General features: G+C 54.1%; 1 long non-coding RNA gene across 1 annotated transcript; it reads left to right on the top strand.

Annotated features, from left to right (window-relative positions):
• The first annotated feature begins 12,133 nt into the window (after positions 1-12,133).
• Positions 12,134-16,932, top strand: LOC142419895 (uncharacterized). The gene is made up of 3 exons (XR_012778663.1): positions 12,134-12,223; positions 14,119-14,212; positions 16,551-16,932. It is a non-coding gene; the product is annotated as an uncharacterized LOC142419895 (long non-coding RNA).
• Positions 16,933-17,746: the final 814 nt, after the last annotated feature.

Here is a 17,746-nt window from a genome sequence, read left to right as displayed (position 1 = left end):
GGGCCCCCTCGCAGCTCGCGGACGGAGAACAGACGGGGACCGTGCTTCAGCCTCGCTCTCCAAACGTCGGCCGTAGGCTGTGAAAATAAACGAAGGGGGAACAAAAAGCACGTGACCGTCTCCTCTCGAGCCGGAGCATCGAACTGTGCGTTCTCTCTGCTCCTCTCCAGAGGTATCTGTTGCTCCCTGGTGCAGAGGGCACCAGTGACCTGTTGGGAGGAACAGTTTAAGGGGTTACAGCCTGGCCCTTTGTCACCGCCTCGGTGGCAAAGGTGCTGCATTAATGAGTGAGACTGGTCCAGCTCAGTGCAAAGGGAAAGAAACGATCTCACGTCACATCTGGCTAAAGGGCGGCTGTAGACTCCGAGGCTGCTCTGGCCTGATCTAAAAAAAGACCCAGGTCTGCCCACACCCTCAGCACAATTATCTGACTGGTGTATTACAGGGAGCAGATTAAAAAATATATTTAAAGGCAACTGTGTCTCTAACTCATGTTTGCACAGTGTCCAGCCCAGAGCAGCCAGGCCTGACTGCTGCATTTAGCATTCCCGCAATGGGAACGGATGATAATAAATAATCCCCAAACATCTTTTTGGATTGCTGTACGTTTTGGCTCAAGGGTTTCTTCCAGTTTCAGTAGGCACAGAGCCACGCGGCAACCTCTAAAATCATATATCTGAAATACCCTTTTTCAAGGGGACTGCCTATCCTTCTGCCCATAAATGCTTTTGGCTTACCGCAACATTGCCACACCGCTAAGGGACGCTTTGAAATGTCCGATTTTATCAGGAAATACACCATATAAACTCCCTTCCTTTAAATTCCCTGATCTCACTTTACAGTCTTTCCAACGTTTTATTTATTATCAGCAGTTGTTTTTTCCTTGCCTTACATCCCTGGGTAAACAGTGTTTCACACTGCCAGCACAGCCCCTTTCCTTCCGTAACAGCTGCGAGATTGCGGCGGGGAGTGATCTCCCGGCAGCTTTCCTTTTTCCTGGGTGGTAAAATTCACCATTGATGAGGTGCTTGACAGACAGCATTTATAACCTGGAGGACGTTCCCTATCGCTGTTACTGCACACCCATCACCAGTGCGAGACTCCAGCTGGAGGGAGCAGACGGGGGGTAATGCTGGGGAACCACGATCTGCGTTAGGTCCCTCGAGCTGAGCATCTTCTCTCTCGCAGGATGCTTGGGCAGATATAGAGGACTGCGCCGTTTGCAGCAGCTACAGACAGTGTAGGAAGGGAAAGCGCCAGGGCTGCGGGGGGAAAGGAAGGGTTTTGGCCGTAGAAAAAGGTGCCTTTATGCTCCGGTCCCCTCATTTGCAGCTTGCACTCAGAGCACACCCAGCTTTGACGATGTTCTATGGGGTTTGCAACCCTGGTAAGATCAACCCTTTGTCAGCAGGCTAAAACGCGTTGTTCAGGGCTAAGCATCTCCTTTGGAAAAAGGGCACGCAGGCGTGGACATCCAAGAGCGACCCTGCGCTGGACCGCCCCGTCCCGCTGCCCCAGCTCCAGCACACAGCTGGTTCATGCCTCACTTGAAAGAAGGTGGTGATCAGATCAAACGTGACTGCAGTGCTGGGCTGGCGTCCACAAAAGAAGGCGCTTCCATCACACTGACACCGTTCGCTAACATTAACTTGCTCAGCAATACATAAATAAATGCAAAGCTGTTTGCTGTGTTTTAACATCCCGTCCCGTTTGCCCCAGGCTTGAAGAGGCCTCGCTGTCCCAGAGTGATGCAATTCTTTCTCAGTGGGTATCGGATTGTTACTGCTATTGGCACTTATAAACCCAAATTGAAATCCTGTGTTGCTGTTTTAATGTTGCTTTCAATCTGCAGCACAGACATTCACGTCTCAGTGCTTTTCCATTTGCATTGTGTAAGGCACTCAGAGATGTCCTGGAGGGCCAGCTGCTATAGAAAAAGGCTTTTTTGTTGCAGTACTGTCAAACTCCTCCCCGAATGCTGAAGCAAACATGAGCGCGGACATACTGCAAGACCCCTCAGAAAAAAACACCATTTTCCTTTGGCTTTGACTTTGCTGGTTTTGCAGTGAAGCCAAGATGTTGGGTAGCTCTTTTGCCAAGCCATTACATGTTCTTTGCGCTCTCCGTACGCGTGGAAGAGTAATGGGAAAAAATTAATGAGGTGGACAGAGGGCTTGTCAACACAGCAGGGTATTTTGACCTGCCCCGATGGATCACTAACCACCCCCTGTGTTGCGCAGGTGTAAAAATCTGCTTGCATTAGGGCTCTGTTATCCCCATTACAACCCGGGTTAAGCTGAATTTACCGAGGATGTTTTGTATTTAAGCAGCAACGCCTGTGAGTACCACACGCCAGTCAACTGTGCGGGTGTACTTAGACTGAAGTGAAAAATCCCACCACAAACAAGCCTCTGCGTCATCCTGGATTTTCCCACCCTCAAGGCCCCAAACATTATTAGCAAACAACATATCCCTAGACTCTGTAAGTAGTTACATAGTCGTGCAGGTGGGTAAGACCATGGTAATGAAACCCTTCCACGGTGGAATGGGAAAGGTGGTTAGCAGCCAGTAAATGCCACTTTTTTGTCCCCAGGAGGGCAGAGGGGAATCAGGAGGAGTGGGAGACTGGCTGAGGGACGGCGCTCTGGTCACAGCTTGTAGCTGGAGATGGCCGAGGAAAACCGAAGTGGCCATAGGACTGGCTGGAGCAAACCCTTCCTCCCAGGCGCAGCCCATCTTCAGACGGCTGCTGGCTCAGGCACGATCACTGGCAAAACAGAGCCGTGCCAGTAACAGCAAGCTGTGCAGGGGCTGTTTGCAGAACTGATCGACCTTCCCAACAGAAGCAGGCTGCAAAAATAAAGAATAAGAATTTATTTCAAGAACGAGAGAGGCAGAGAGCCATATAGTCAGGATCATGTAGGTTTTGTAGATGCATGGTTACTTGTTTCTGGAATTTGAGCAAAATAAACACACAGATATCAATGAGCTGACCCAACACAAAAGACCGTTTTCAGAGGAACAAATATTGGTTATGAATAAGACTTGGGAGTGCTTCCCTGGAATGTACCTGTGCAAACGAGGAGAAAAGGTTAAAAAATCTCTCTATTTGTAACCTCTGCTTGGAATTGCAGATTTGTTTCTTGCCTAACTGGAGGGAAGCCACGGAGTGCCTCTGGGGACTGCAGGCCGGGGCGGGGGGGCGAGGTGGGGGAGGCCTTGGGCTGAAATGTTCAGGTCATGCAGAAGGGCTGGAACAAGGGACTGTCCTCGAGGTCCTTCTTCACCCTGGGAACGCCCCTCGGCAGCATCAGTGGCAGAATCCTCTGCGACCACCTCTGCTGGTAGCTCCTCTGTCTCTTCTTTTCTTAACTAAAATGGACCTGTCTGCGCAGAGCAGATTTCTCCGAGCATGGCCCTACCCAGGATGTGCTCATAAAAGACAAAGTATTAATGTGACAGTGCAAAAAGAACAAATAAAATTTGCGAGCTGGCCCAAGCAGCTGCTCTGCCCAATTGTTCTTCGGGAATGCTCTGCCCTGTGTCCTGTGTTACATGCTGAGACCACCTCCCTCTCACCACTGGCTCCAGAACACCTTGCAGAAGTCTGACACACGAGAACTGAAGTGGCACCATGCCCAACACATCAGAAGTGACGTGGGAAGTTGACCGAGCAATGAATCTGGGCAGGAAGCAGACCGCTGCTATCTTCCTCCCTCCTCCTCCTCACCCCTCCAGCCTTCCTCCTCCTCTGGGGCCTTCAAAAATTAAGAAAACATGATAAGCACTGAAATGCTTATCTGAAAAAGCCACAGAGGGCTATGACCTTCCTAGGATTGACGGCATAACTGTTACAGACAGAGCAAGTCCAGGCAGCTCCCAGGGACACCTTTGAGGGATGCCTGACCTGCTTTGTACTTGACTGGACCTTGACCAGGCTGCCAAGTGGCACGGGGCAGGGGAGAGGACCACGAGAGGACCATGGGGCAGGGGAGAGGACCATGAGTATCCACCGAGGTCTGGAATTGGGTCCTGCTGCCACCTCCAAACACCCCCAGAGACACCCTGAGCTGAGCCAGCCCCTTCTTTCGGCGTGGGAGCACGCGGGCACAGCATCTAGCGCTGTTCGGCAACACCGAGCCCAAAGCATTCAACAACATTCGTGACGGTGTGAGCTGCCCGGCGGAGGGGACCCGAGGACAGACTGATGCTGGGTACACGCTGGGGCAGGAGGCAGCCCTTCACACCTCTGCTAAACCCCGTTACTAGAGGGCTTGTTTTAACAGCCACGTGCGTGCTGCAGAGACCTCACCGCTTCCGAAGCCTCCGCCAGGTGAGTCACCCTTTTTCTTGGAACAACAAAACGCATGTAGTCAGAACAGTGACAAGGCCCTTTGGTTCCCCCCCCCGCCCCGAGGGAATGTTAATCAGCCTCCTCTTACTGGAAAAGCACCTTTTGTTTTCTAGACCTTACAGTTAAGATTTTCATGGACTGAAAGTGCAAGCCTCCGCAGAAGCCACGCCATGCCCAGGAGCATCCGTGAGTCAGAGACAGCCACGAGCTGGGCGAGGGAAAGGACCAGCTCCCTCTGTCCTGCAGGCACGGCCGCACGCTCCGCGGTGGGGGCTGGCCAGGGTGCCCTGAGCCGACAGATGCGTCTGTGCAGGATGGAATCGAAAAGCAACTGCTACAGCCCGGAGCGTGCCAGAGGCGTGGGCTGGGTTGCAGCAGAGCTCCCTGTATCTGTCTGTACATGCTGGGTGGCGTGAGGACTTCAGCAGGCAGCGAGGGGAAAACCACTGACGTCAACGAAATAGGATGAGGTCCTGCTGCTGCCCGGCATGGACAAAGCTGAGGTGCTGCACCGGGTGGCTCCTACAGCCTCCCCCAAGGAATTACCTTGCTTTGGAGGTGGAGCACTGAGAAAAAGCCCTTTTTGGCCAGTGCTTTGGGACACTGGTAGTTTACCATGTGCAAACAAGCTACGGAGAAGCCCAAAAGAAGACTGGCATCTAGAGGCTCCCTGCCCCAAAGGGCACTGAGGATGTTGTACAGACGTTGCTCAGCACACAACGGAGACTCCTGAGCCACTGCCACCCAGGATGCACATCTTTGGTTTCTCTGGGGTGTTTTCTCAGAGGTCGGGGACATTAAAGCCAGCAAAAGAGCACAGGACAGCTCTCTGCAGCACGCATCCGCGGCTTGCATTTTGCTCTCAAAATTGCAAAGAGTTAGAGACTGGATTCTTCTTTTCTTGACAGCAAGTCCTTTTCCTGAGGCAGCTTTTAACTGACCATTTCTAGTGAGGAAACCTCGCATGGGCAATAAGTGCCTCCATATTGCTGTGGTGTGCGATGCTGCAGGAGGGCAGGAGCAGGCAGCGCAGGTTGTGCCACGTGGTAGCACCCATACGTCAGAAGCTGAGACGTCAGGATCCAAAGCTTTACTTAGAAAGATGCTTCTAGGATCCACCCCGGATACAACGGTGAACAATCCCACATTGATGTGAGGCACTGAATGAATCACGGAGCCACCTGGCTCTCCACCAGAGACGTATTTTAGCTTGTGCCAAGCAACACCATCACCTTGCAGCTAGTCATCACGGACTTGTGTTGGCCCTGGAGGCCATCTCTGTCAGCAGAGTCCTAGGGGATCCTCAGCTGGGTTGTTTGAGGGGGTTCTGCAGACTGGGGTTCTCAGGTACCAGAGGATCTTCCCAATGCCTGTGCCAGACCCCTCACGTTAACTCAACAAGGACAGCATGGTGCAAAGGCACGTGACCATGGGCTAACAGAAGACCTTCCAGTCCAGGCGTGGAACCATAACATCGTGTTTCCAGAGGAGCAGCGACGCTCCCTCCTCTCTTGCCGCTCCAGCCGAGTCTCTGGGAGTTTCTCTATCCACTAGTCCCCATGCGCTGCCTCAGGCTTTGCTCCCAGCCAGCCGGAGCCAGAACATGGATGGACACCTCCAAGGAGCACGTTAGCAATAGTTCAGTAGGCAGTTCCACAGTCCTTCTGTACGTGATCAGCGACACAGGGCTGTGGAGAAGCTGCCCGAAAAACACCACACTAGGAGCCATTCCAGTAACTATCAGCGCTAAATCCCAGGGATTTTCAGAGGAGACTGTCCTGCTCACTCCCAAGCCGAGCTGCCTGGCAGCAGGACTTGCCCTGCCCCAGTAAGCCAGAAGCAGTTTCATCATTAAAAACATAAGCTGGTTCGAACTCTCAGCTGGCTGCTGGCTAGCCCAGCGGGAGCTGCAGTGCTGGGTGAAGCCCGTGGAGCTTCTCAGCAAGCAGGGGCTCTCTTGCAGGAGAAATCCTGGAGATGTTTATGTGTGCCCACAGATACAGAGGCTTCTCCTCTGCAGAGCAAGATCCTAAGGACTTTGTTTCCCCTTCAGTGCAAATTCCCCAACCATCTAAAAGAAACTTTTCAGTTTGAAAGTGAGTCACTTTGGGAGGGACCCCACAGAGCTCCTCTCACCCCTGCACCCCGACTGCTTACAGAAGCTCCTTGGCATTTAGGCACTGGCCTGGATCTTGGTCTTCTCAAGTACCAGCAGAAGCTGGTACCTGCCGTGGCACGTGCAGCACTCCGCTCTGCCCTCTGCCAGACCTGTGGGTAACCCACCAGTGAGCCACAGAGCCGGGCAGCGAAGAACCTGCTGGCACAAGCCACTGGAGAAACCAGAGCATGGCCAGCCGTGAGGGATCGATCCCCCGCACTCACGCAGGGCGAAATCCTGTGGTCAGTTTGGTTGGGCTCAGAGTCAACAGCTCATGTGCCGTGGGTAGTTACACGCAAGATTTCGGGAAAGACAATTAGTTGGGCTGTTCAGCCTGTAGCTGCTGTAAAGAAATCCAGTGTGATGGCCCCTAAACCCAGATGGCAGCTGGGCCGACAGCACGGGCGCGCTGTGCACAAAGCCTGCAGATGGTGCGCAGAGCGGAGATGAAGGCATCACACCTTCACCTGTCTACGTGCACGCTTGTTTGCACTCCAGTGACCTCGCAGCAGAAGCATTTCTGCACACACTGACAGCACTGCAAGAGGAGAGACGTTAACCTCTGAGCTATAGCTGTTGACAGCTTTCAACTAAAAAAATCACAGAAAAGTTTTCTTCTCCAGGGTAAGAGACTTGCCCAAGGTTTCATGGTGGGTGGAAGAAGAAAAGGAAATGAACTCCAGCTCTTCCCACTCTGCCTGACCAGCAGAGTATCCTTCCCACCTCAGAGCTGCATTTTAAACTAGTACCACCAATTGTCCCTTTTCCAGGAATGGGAATCCTGCAACCCCAGGGCACGGAACCATGAAATAGCTTTTGTCTTGGAGTTGGCGTCTTTGTTATCAAGGTGAAGTCAACGAGAAGAGAACAATTGCTTTCCACACTTGCTTTTCCCCTCCATAATCAGCATTGTTTGCTCATGCTGCAATGCCCTAAGCCAGCAACTGATAGGGACTGGCATTTCAGCTGAATTGCACCCATATTTGTTCAACGGAAAAACCTGTAAACCCTACTGCAACAGAGGTAGGGAGAGGATTCTGGGCACAGTCAGTGATTACACAGATTAATTGCACAGACAATTACAGCTCTTATTGCTAATAGTAGGGGTGAGTAGGAATGAAAGAAGGTACGGCACAGGAAGGGGAAAAGTAGAGCCAAAGTGTATTGAGGGCCTCCGGATGGGTGCAGCAGCAAAGGGTTGAGAAGAATAGAGTGATTATTGTGGGTTTACTGGGATAAAGTGGGCAAGCATGGTGAGATAGGTGAGAATCGTTTGGAGCTGGAGGGCTGCCAGGGGCTGTGAGTGGGACAGGGCTGTGCTGAGGGCGTGCACAGATAGGCACCTGCACATTTCCATCTTACAATGGCTAAAATCCACTGAAATCTGCAGCAGGCTTTGAAGGGCTGAGGATCAAGCACTCTCTCAGCAGCTGTTCCCAGATCTCCCCTGGCAGAAGAGTTGGGATGTGCTCTTGGGATCCATTTGCCACACCGAGCCACATGCTGGCCAGGCACAACGCGCTGAAGTGCTACCTGGAAAGTGGCATCTTCCCCTCGCATCCCTTGTAGCCTGGGCACGCATCACTGCGTCGGGACTTCACAAGGTGCTTGCTTCGCCTTTGTCTGCAGCCCAGAGAAGCAGCCGGACTGCCGGGGTGAGCTTCTGTGTGGCTCACATTCCAGGGGACCCAGAGGCAATGAAACCATGGTTTGTCTGATTGGAAGCATTGCAAAGGGCTGACTCACAGCTGCTGACACTTGTCATGTTGAAAGCATTTTGATATTTATGGAAGGCTGTTCACATCCGCAGTGCAGGGTATAGCAAGGCCAAATGCTCCGCGTGCTTTCTCCACCCCTCAGTCCTGACCTGCAGTGCCCTTGCCTGGCTGCTGCCGAGGCTGCGGGGCACCTGCCCCGCTCTGCCCATGGTCCCCCCAGGGGCTCCAAGCTGGGCCATTTCTCAGTGAAAGAGGCATCTCTTTGTCCTGGCCAAAGCCCTCAATACGACTGCCATCCATTCCTGTCCCACACGGCCCCGCAACACTTTTTGTCAGGCTTTGTCCTTGGCTCGGGATGCAAAGGGCTCTCCGACTGGGATGGCCAGGTCATGGTAGCAATAACCCGATGGCACAGACAGCTCACAGCAAAGCGCTAGTGCCCCTGAAACCCCCTCTGCAGGGCAAGCAAATGCCCGTCAGACACCACTTTCTTAAAAACCTCTTGTTTTGATGTGGGGAAGCCCATCGCTCCTTGTCTTTCAAGTCCTTGCCTCTGCTATTGTCCAAGTCTGCAGGAAAAGGAAGAAGAGGCCCCTGCGGTTCCTTCCTGCACGGAGAGAGGGCTGCCTGCGGACGGGGCAGGTTCGGTGGGGCTGCTCTGCGTGCGCCTGGCTCCTCTCCGCGCCGGAGCTGTGCTGCGAGCAGGCTCCAGCCTGCGTCCCGCCACGACAACACCTTTCGCCAGCGCTAAATTCACTTCAAGGCTAGAGGAAAGGAAGCTGCTAATGGACTCTAATGGAGTTGTGGTGATTCTCCTGGGAGGCAGACAAGCTGTCCTGAAGAGAGAAAAAGTGTCGAGCAGATCACTAGCACTTCCATGGTTGGTCTGGCTGTCACTCTGAGACATTCCCGGGGGGGTCACAGCTTCAACAAATTGTAACAGAGGAGGATTTGCAACTCCAGGCATGACCACCAAGGCAGGCAGGATGGGAAATGTGGGTATCAGTGCCACCACTTTGGAGACTTGTGGTATCTCACGCTCTGCCTCGCCAGCATCCCGATTCTGCCAGATAACACCGCGTCTTCCTCTGCAAAGGAGCTCTTTGGTGAGACTCCCTGCTGGAGATGGATCCTGGCAGCAAGGATGGGCCTGACCCACGTGTCAGGCATGACACGCTGGCCTCTTTAATTTTTATTTTGCCATTAGGAATTTTCAGTGCTTTTCTCATGACGCTGACAAAAATTTGTCATGGGAAAACAGAACAAACCAGAGAGCGATGCTCAGCATTTACAAGAACAAGATGGTTTGCCTCTGGTTTTGTTTGTTTCCCTGCATGTTTGTGAATTAGCACTTGCTTGCTTGCCCGTGTTCTCCCTCTCCCTCCTGCCCCTAACTGTGGATAACCCACGATGTTACAGCTCACCAGCCGCGGCACGAGGAAAGGATCAGCTCCTAGACCTCGGCCAAGAAACTAACGGCTCCAAACTACAGTGCCCTTCTAGTGCACTGCGTGCAGGTCATGGTCTATTTATTGATTCATTTTAAAACCAGAAGTGCTGCATTACTACTTCCTTCCCCGTTAATTCAAGTGCCACGGCTCTGTGCTGCAGTTCTGCGCCAGCAAAACAGGCATGAGAATGAGCTCATGACATTGGAAACACATGCCCGGCTCCAGGCTCCGCTCACACTTCCAAGCGTCACCTCGGACTTCTTTCTCTCCCTCTGTAACACACACTTAGAGCTTGGCTCTCACTTCCAAAGGGCCTCGAGAGCCTCAAAAGGCACCAGAGAAACGTAAAGGTGGCTCTCCCACCTTGTTTCCTAGCTGGGCTTTCCCACCGCGTTGTTCACGGTTTGCAGAACTGGAAATCATGCCTCAGTGGCCACTGACAGGACAGAGGGAGCCAGGATTTATATGGTGCAAGTCTGCGTTTAAAAAAGAAGACGCCGACTGCTGCCAAGAATGTGTTGTTTCTGGATTTCTTGGGCATTATCTGACTCCCTGCAGCAGTGAGAGGGGAGGTTGTAACAGCGTCTGCTTGGGAGGCACGAGGACATTCAAGCGTCAGACTGAGCTTTTAGGCCCTTTAAAAAAATAATGAAGGGCACCATGCTGTTCCACTTAAACCAGAATAACATGACACACAGCTCGGAGAAATATTTAGAAACTTTTTTGGGAAATAATACAGGGAAGAAAACACATGAAAGGCTAATTAGAGCTTGATCTCTCCAGCACGCTGCAGCTCCCTCATCTTTCTGCTGGGCTCGGCTTCCCAGCAGACCTATTCTGCAACAGCGGATTGATTTCATTTGCCCTTTATGCTCATTTTAGCTCTACCGCAGGTTCAAGGGTGGGAGAAATCCGGTGGTCTCCTGTTGCCCTCCAGTGGTAGCGGCTCACAGCGGAGCCAGGCGGAGCACAGCCCCGGGAATCGCGCTTCTCACCTGGCCGGCCCGGAGAAGACGGTAATTTCCCCCTGGTGTTTAATATGCGGCTAATGAACAGGCGGATAACGAACAGGCGGCTAACCCGCCCCGAGCGCATACCGATGCTGATGCTCTCTCGCTCCGCTCCCCCGTTCCCCGGCCGGGAGAAGGCCGAGGCCGGCTGCGAGGCCAGCCAGCTCCGCTCGCCGTGCCTCCTCGCGCGGGCTGCCGCAGGACGCGCCTGTTCCTCCATCTCTGCGTGCGCCCGTCCCTGGTTCCAATTTTGGAATGGGAATGCCTTGATTTTTAAAGCTGTTTCTTCTATTTCTCTTTCAGATTCTTTCTAGGTAGGGCCAGGTGATCGGTACACAAGAGTTCCAGGATGGCGACATTTTTCCTAGTTGTTAGAGCTTTGCATTTGCGCTGCCTCCCTCCGAACGCACGGCGCCTGCTGCCCCGTAGGTGCAATGGCAGCACGAACAACCAGGTGCAATTCAAACCCAGCTTAGAGCTCCCCTTTAACACAGCAGGTCACAACACTTTATTTTCTGTTTTTCTGACCAACTCTCTCCTGTGTTTTTTTTCAGAGATGATAAAGACCTAGATTAAATCTTACTTGGCAGCTCTGCTTACTAAAGCATTGATCTCTGTGACCTGATACACAGATAATTACATTACTACAAATCCAACGCTGCTGTTATCCAGCCCATCACAGGAGAGAAACTCAGAGGAACACAGCTCCCATCACTCTGGTCTGGTCAGACAGGAGGTGCCCTGCGTTTGCCACAGACACCACGTTCCCATGGCCAACCCCATTTTCCTTCACAACGCCTCTTTTGAAGTGTTTTTGTAGTTCCCTCCCCGTGACTATGGCCCTTGCAGTGCTGCACACCACAACCCGCGTTGTGAGGACAGTGCTGGTTGTAACTGTTTGTCCCCCACACGGGCCCATCCCAGGGCCCACCAGACACCCAGCACCCTCACTGGGGAAGGCGAGCCACCACAGGTACAGAAAGGCCAGCAGCAACCTCCAGCAGCCCTGAGCAGCCCAAAACCTCCAGCACCCCTAGAGGCCCTGGCACTCGGGCTGCCTGTACAGCCCCTGCGCTACACCCAGGCCCCATAAGAAGCCAGGGCCGCCATGGCGGGGGCTGGCCGGTCCCTGCAGGCAGCGCTGGGGCACCAGGCCTGCCTCCAGAGCAAGGCGGGCCACGCTCCGTACCACCGCTGCCCTCAGCCCCCTTCCCGCCATTTCCCCTCAGCAACCCCGGACCCGCCCTTTAAAGCCCCCACGGCCCGGCCGCCCCCTCTCCCCCGGGCTGCTCCAAGCCGCGGGGGTGGCGGAGCCCCCTCGCCCCGCTCCGACCGCGGACGGATGGCGCGGCGATGCCGCCAGCTCCCCCCCCCCACGGGGCGGGAGTGGTCAGGCCTGCCTGGTCACGTGGCCCGGCGGAGCCGCCTGCCCCATTCCAGCGGGCGGGCTGCCGGAGGGGCGCGCGGGGCTGCGCGCTGCGGGCGCCGCGTCCCGCCAGGGGCCGCTAGGGGGCGCCGCGCGGCGACGGCAGGTGCGGAGGGCGCGAGGGCGCCTGCGCGCGGGGCTCGGCGTGTGTGTGGGGGGGCGGTGCACGCGGCGCGCGCGTGGCTGCAGGCGTGCGTGCCCGCGATTGTGCGTGCCCGTGTGTGCACGGTGCGTGCGGATGCAGGCGGGTGACATCACACCCGTGCGTGTGCGCCTGCACCCGTGTGTGTGCCGGGGCGTGCGTGCGCCCGCGCGCGTCGGTGTGTTAGACGTGGGCGCGTGGGAGTGCACGGGCGCGTGGGGGGCACGTGATGGCACGCGGTTGTGCGCGCGCGCCTGTGCTCGAGCGCACGTCTGTGCGCGCGGCTGCACGCGCGCAGGCAGTGCGGGTGCAGGCGCGTGGGCGCCCCCTGCAGTGCACGCGGGGCCGGCGTGTGCAAGCGCGTGGCCGCGGGAGGGCCTGCAGCGTGCCCAGCGTGCGAGGGGCGTGGGGGGGGGGGGCTCCCCGCCGCGTGTTGTGGCTGCCCCGGCCTCTGGGATCCGCCGTCGCGCAGGGCCCCCGGACCCCGGCGCCGAGCGCGGCTGGGGCGCGAGGAGCAGCAGCACCGCTCCACGGCCCTCCCCGAACCACGGCCCTCGTGGCGCCTGCCCACGCTGGCTGGGCAGAGACCGGCGGGGGGGGCCCGGGGTGGGTGCTGCCTTGCTGGGGTGTCGGCGCAGCGGCCCGTGGAGGCGCTTATCAAAGCGGCTGCGCCGCTGGTTGCTGCCCCTTCGCCCCCAAACGCGCGTTCCCCCGGCGCGCTCTCCCCCACGGCCGCCCGCTCGTCCCTCGCTGCCGGGCGCTGGGCTCTCGCGCCGAGGGCGCTCCTGGCTCGCCTTGCTGCGGCAAAGCCGCCTCCCGCGGAATTTGCGGACTTGTAAACGGGAAGGGTTAGGCGTGGCTTTGTGGCTTAAATGGGGTGAAATCCCTCGGCCGCTTCTCGCAGCAGGAACGGCGCGGGCTCGCGGGACGGGGCTTCCCTCCGCCCTGCCCCTTGTGGGAAGGGGGGGACGCGCCGTCCTCGCGGGGCCGGCAGCGCCGCGTGTCGCTCGGATGGGCTGCGCCGAGCGCGGTAGGCTTCGTGCGCTCGGGGCCTGAGGGGCTGCGGGGAGGGTGCGACGAAGGACGATGCTGGTGGGGTGTTAATGGGATCTCGACCTGCCTGCTGGTGTTTGGCGTGGCGTCCCCAGCTGCGGGTTTGCGAGCCCATCCCGGAAAAGCAACGCGAAACCTTGCACCGCGGAGCTCAGCAGTCTCCTGACTGCCTGGAGGGTGTTTATTTTTGTCATTAAAAGGCAAGCATGTGTTTCTCTTCTATCCTGCTACTTCTACAACTGCCTACTGGGGATTTTAAATTATTTTTATTATTTTATATTTCATTTATGTCTGGAGGCTTTTCATGCTAGGTTCTGTACAAACACACAGTCTTTCCTACTGAGTTTACAATCTAGGCAGACAATGGATTAGAGAAATTAAGTGCTAATGGCCCCGTTTTATAGCTTGGGAATTGAGACCTGCTGTTCCTCAGTGTTAGGTCTAGGATCATGCAGGGAATGTGTAGGCAAGCTGGGAAGGGAACCAGATCCCGAGCTTCTCTTTGTGCTGAGGCGTTCAGGCTGCTGTTTCTTCAGAGCCTGTGATGGAGAAGTGATCAGGACTCGTTGAAACGGGGAGGAATTGCTTCACAAAGCCACGCCATGCCAAGTGCTCTGCTCAGGAAAGTGAGCCCCAAGGATGGAGGCCGAGCATGGAGTAGGAAAGCTTAGGAAAGCACCAAAGTGCCTGGGAAGCTGGTGCCAGGTCAGGGGTGGTTGACAGAAGCCCTGCTACAGCTTGGCTTTGCGCTGCTGTCCAGAGCCTGTCAAACCTGGAACCAGTGCTTTTAAACGTTTACTTTGCAGGGAAAGCTGGCGGATGCGCATTGTCCGGAAGCACCACAGCAGCGGAGAGTGCTTCACCTGGGAGAGGAGACTCCAGAAAATGGGAGCGTGGCAGGTAAGAGACGGGATGACCTTCTGCTCAAGTCCTTCAGCATCGCTGCATTTGCTGACAGCGTCAGGAATCGCGTAAGAGTTACCTTTACTGAAATGAAAGCTGTGGGAGCAGGTTAGAGTCTTTCTGAGGCTGGAAGAAGAGCAGAGCAGAGACAAACGGTCACGCCGCTCCCTGCTGCCAACCCACTGAAGTCCTGCTGTCTCAACAGCTTACCTGGCAGCGCCTGTGCCCGCACCTGGGTGCTTGACTGACGTCAGTGATAAAATCCACATTTCTTGAGCGGCGGTAGGACTCACGCTCAAAATGTGACCTTGGCTGCTCTACGGGCAGACCTAGCGTAACCCTCGAAGGACGGCGCTGCTCTGTCCTACCGTAGCAGAGCCTGGTGCACAAACAAGCTACCATTGTGTTTATCATTATATCACTAATTTTTTGGGGGTCTTCTTGGACATTTATTAGAAAATAACAGGAATTCCCTGCCTCTGGCACATATCCTAGTTTTTAATGGTCTTTGGAAAACGTCTAGCGAAACATCTTTAAAGCCAAAAAGGGGTGTCTGATTCCTTATCTGTTGCACACATTCTGGTTTGCGGGGGAGAAGTGAGTTGGCAGCACCTCGGAGAACAAAATATTAAAGTGTTTTTGTAAGGGGGTGGGGGGAAACTTTCCTTGATAACAGATTTTATGTCACTGTATGTTTATTTCTTTAAGGTTTGGGTGGGTGGAGTGTGGGCTGTGGGCTGTATCCCTTTCAGGTAAAAGCCATCTGCCTAGGTGGAGCAATCTTTGTTGTTTTTGTTCATTTAACTTCTGCAGAAAGCCACAAAGAAAGGACTTCTTTTCTATGCAAACAGGGGAAAGAGGCATTACCAGAGCCAACCCACATGGAGCCAGGGAGGTTTCAGTTTGCAATAAGCATGTTTGAAGGTGAAATGGAGGTAGCGATTTCTGCCGCCAGTTACATTTCAGAGCCCTGCGATGCACCCTCCTGGTTGTTTGGCTGGTGGAGCCCCTCCACAGACGAGAAGGATGGCACATCACAGGGCCTCTTCTGGGAGCGAGCCCTGGAAACGTGTCAGGTGAAGGAGTTTTGAAGCGTGTGTTGAAAGCAGCAATTGCGCCAGTGTTAGCCTCCATTAAAAAAAAAGGCATACGAAGTTAAATTACTACTCACGCGTTTTGGAGGAGCATAGAAGCATAGGCTTCACGGGAAGAGCATCTAAGGGCTTTGGCCACCCCCCCTGAAATAAGTGGCTGAAATAAGCATGTTTCTCTGCAATGTGAGAAATAGTCTAATTCTGTAAGTTTTCATGTGCATTTTTGCTGACAAATACAGGAATTGCTCCGTAACATAACGCCAACAATTTGTTAATATGGTGGGGCTTTAGGGAAACAGAAGCTCTCTAGCAGTTAGCGCAGGTACTGTCTGCTGTGGAAACTTCTGTTCTAACTTCTGCCGGCTGTGGCTTTCCTATGGTGCAAAATTTACACCTCTGCTAAGTTTGTTCTCACCTGCGTAACAGTGACTAAGTCTTTGAGTCATCGAGCGAGGTCTTGGCTGAAAGGACAGGGTTTTTTCTTCGTTCATCTACAAGAGCTTGGAAGCTAAGGCTGTTCATTATTGTGTAGTGACCAGGGAGCAGCGTGGGGCTTGAGGAATTTGGTTTGTTGTGGGGTTTTGTAGAAATTGCGGTTACACTCAAGCAACTGGTTTTCACAGGGCTGCTGCCGAAGTGCACGTTCCAGTGCTGCACCTGACAGCAGAAATTGAACTCTCCACGGGTTAGATCGGGGAGTGATTAAAAATCAGAACGAGACCTCATGGGGAAAAATGCCCGTTTGTAAAGTTCACTTTAAAAAAGCTTCTTTCTTCAGCTGCCTGAAAAATCACAGTTCCCGCGCTCGGGAAGGCGCTGCCCTCCGCTCACGCTGCTGCTCGTGCAGCCGAACTCTTAAGCAACTGCAGCGCGGTTTCCTGCAGGGTCGTAAGTGGTAGGAGGTGACTGGAAGAGGCCATTTATGTTTTTCAAAGTTGTCTAGGAAATTTGGGTACAAAGTTAGTGGAAGGCGATATGTGGAAGATACGTGGATTTTTACGGGAAGATGTGAGAAACATTACGAAGTTTAGCATTTAAAAGGGATTATTGAAATCACATGGAAAAGACATGGGCAGTCTGATTCAGAGGTAGAAATAAAGTGAATCAAAGCCATTTTAAAATCGCTTCCAGTATATTTAAATTAAACCAAACTAAAATGACACTACTTTCTAGCCTGATTGCCCACAGAGGACTTTAACATGATTCAACTAATACTATTTAAACCTACGCCTTTATTTCAGGGGTGAGTTGTCCTGAGTTTTTCCCGGAGTCCCGGCTTGGTGGGCGCGGAGTGGAGCGTCTGTGGTGGAGCATTTCTCAGCCTTTCCCACATGGTGTCAGCATCTCTCAGCGAGAGGGCTGTGGTTGGTCCTGTTTGCTTGCAGATTTACCTGGGCCGTAGCCAGAGATCAGAGGTTTGGTTGGGAGCCTTCTCCCAAGAAGAGTGTGCTTTTTTGTCTCCTGGGTGACTGAAGGCAAGAGGAGAGGAGAGCAGCTCGGAGGGAAGGACACGGAGGAGATCATGTCCCTGGTCTCTTAAGAAATCACAGCTTTCTGTCTCTGCTGTCTGCTGGTTACTGGTGCTGTGTGACTGATGTGAGGGGTAACGTGATGACCGCAGCCAAAAGGGGACTGTGTCCGTGGACTTGTTCTGGATGTGCCGTGGGTCACTTGGAGCCTGGGGAGGTTGCCAGTGCATTGTGAGAGTGCCTTCTGTTACCTGTCTTTGCACATGATCTGTATTTTTTGTCTTCAGATAGCTTCCCCTTGCAGGAAGGAAAAGAAGCGTTTTCATCTTGGTTACTAGTCACTGAAGCTTCGTTTCATAGTGTGTTTCAGGCCATGTGCCATGACCGACAAACTTGATGCATATCTGGAGGAGGAAATGCCTTGTGAAAAAAAGACTCCTTTTGTATTACTGATTGTGAAGGGAATTAATTTCCAAGCTGAAGATCACCGTTACTGCTTGGCAAGGAGATACCTCCCTCCTTCGCAGAGGGCCGTACAGAATCTGTAAGGCATGGCCGGTTGTTAGGGCCATGAGGTATCTCGGACACATCCAGGCTTCCCTCTGCTTCCACTTCTCCTGCCCCTCTCCCACCACGTGTGTTTTGTGTGGCTGGAGGGAAGGTGCGGTGTTACTCATGTGCAACGCGTCTGAGACACGCCTGGGTTTTGACTGCTCCTAACGGGCTGGCTAGACCGGGATCCCGAGGGAGAAAGACTCAACCTCCCCGGGGAGACGTTACCACTGCGGTGTCAGTCAGCGGGCTGCGGAGCAGAGAGCTGTCTGCTCGGGCTGAGCTGCTGCAGACCAAGTCGCGATGCCCTGCGTGCTCCCTGCCGTAGCTTAGGAGCAGGTCTCTGGGGTGGGCATGTACCAGAAGCCCTAAGTCAGCAGAGGGGAGCAGCTCTTCTGCAGAACCGATGTCTCGGT

Source organism: Mycteria americana, chromosome 22 (assembly GCF_035582795.1).
Source record: "Mycteria americana isolate JAX WOST 10 ecotype Jacksonville Zoo and Gardens chromosome 22, USCA_MyAme_1.0, whole genome shotgun sequence".
Classification (NCBI taxonomy): Eukaryota; Metazoa; Chordata; class Aves; order Ciconiiformes; family Ciconiidae; genus Mycteria; species Mycteria americana.
This window is presented reverse-complemented; position numbering and strand designations above follow the sequence as displayed.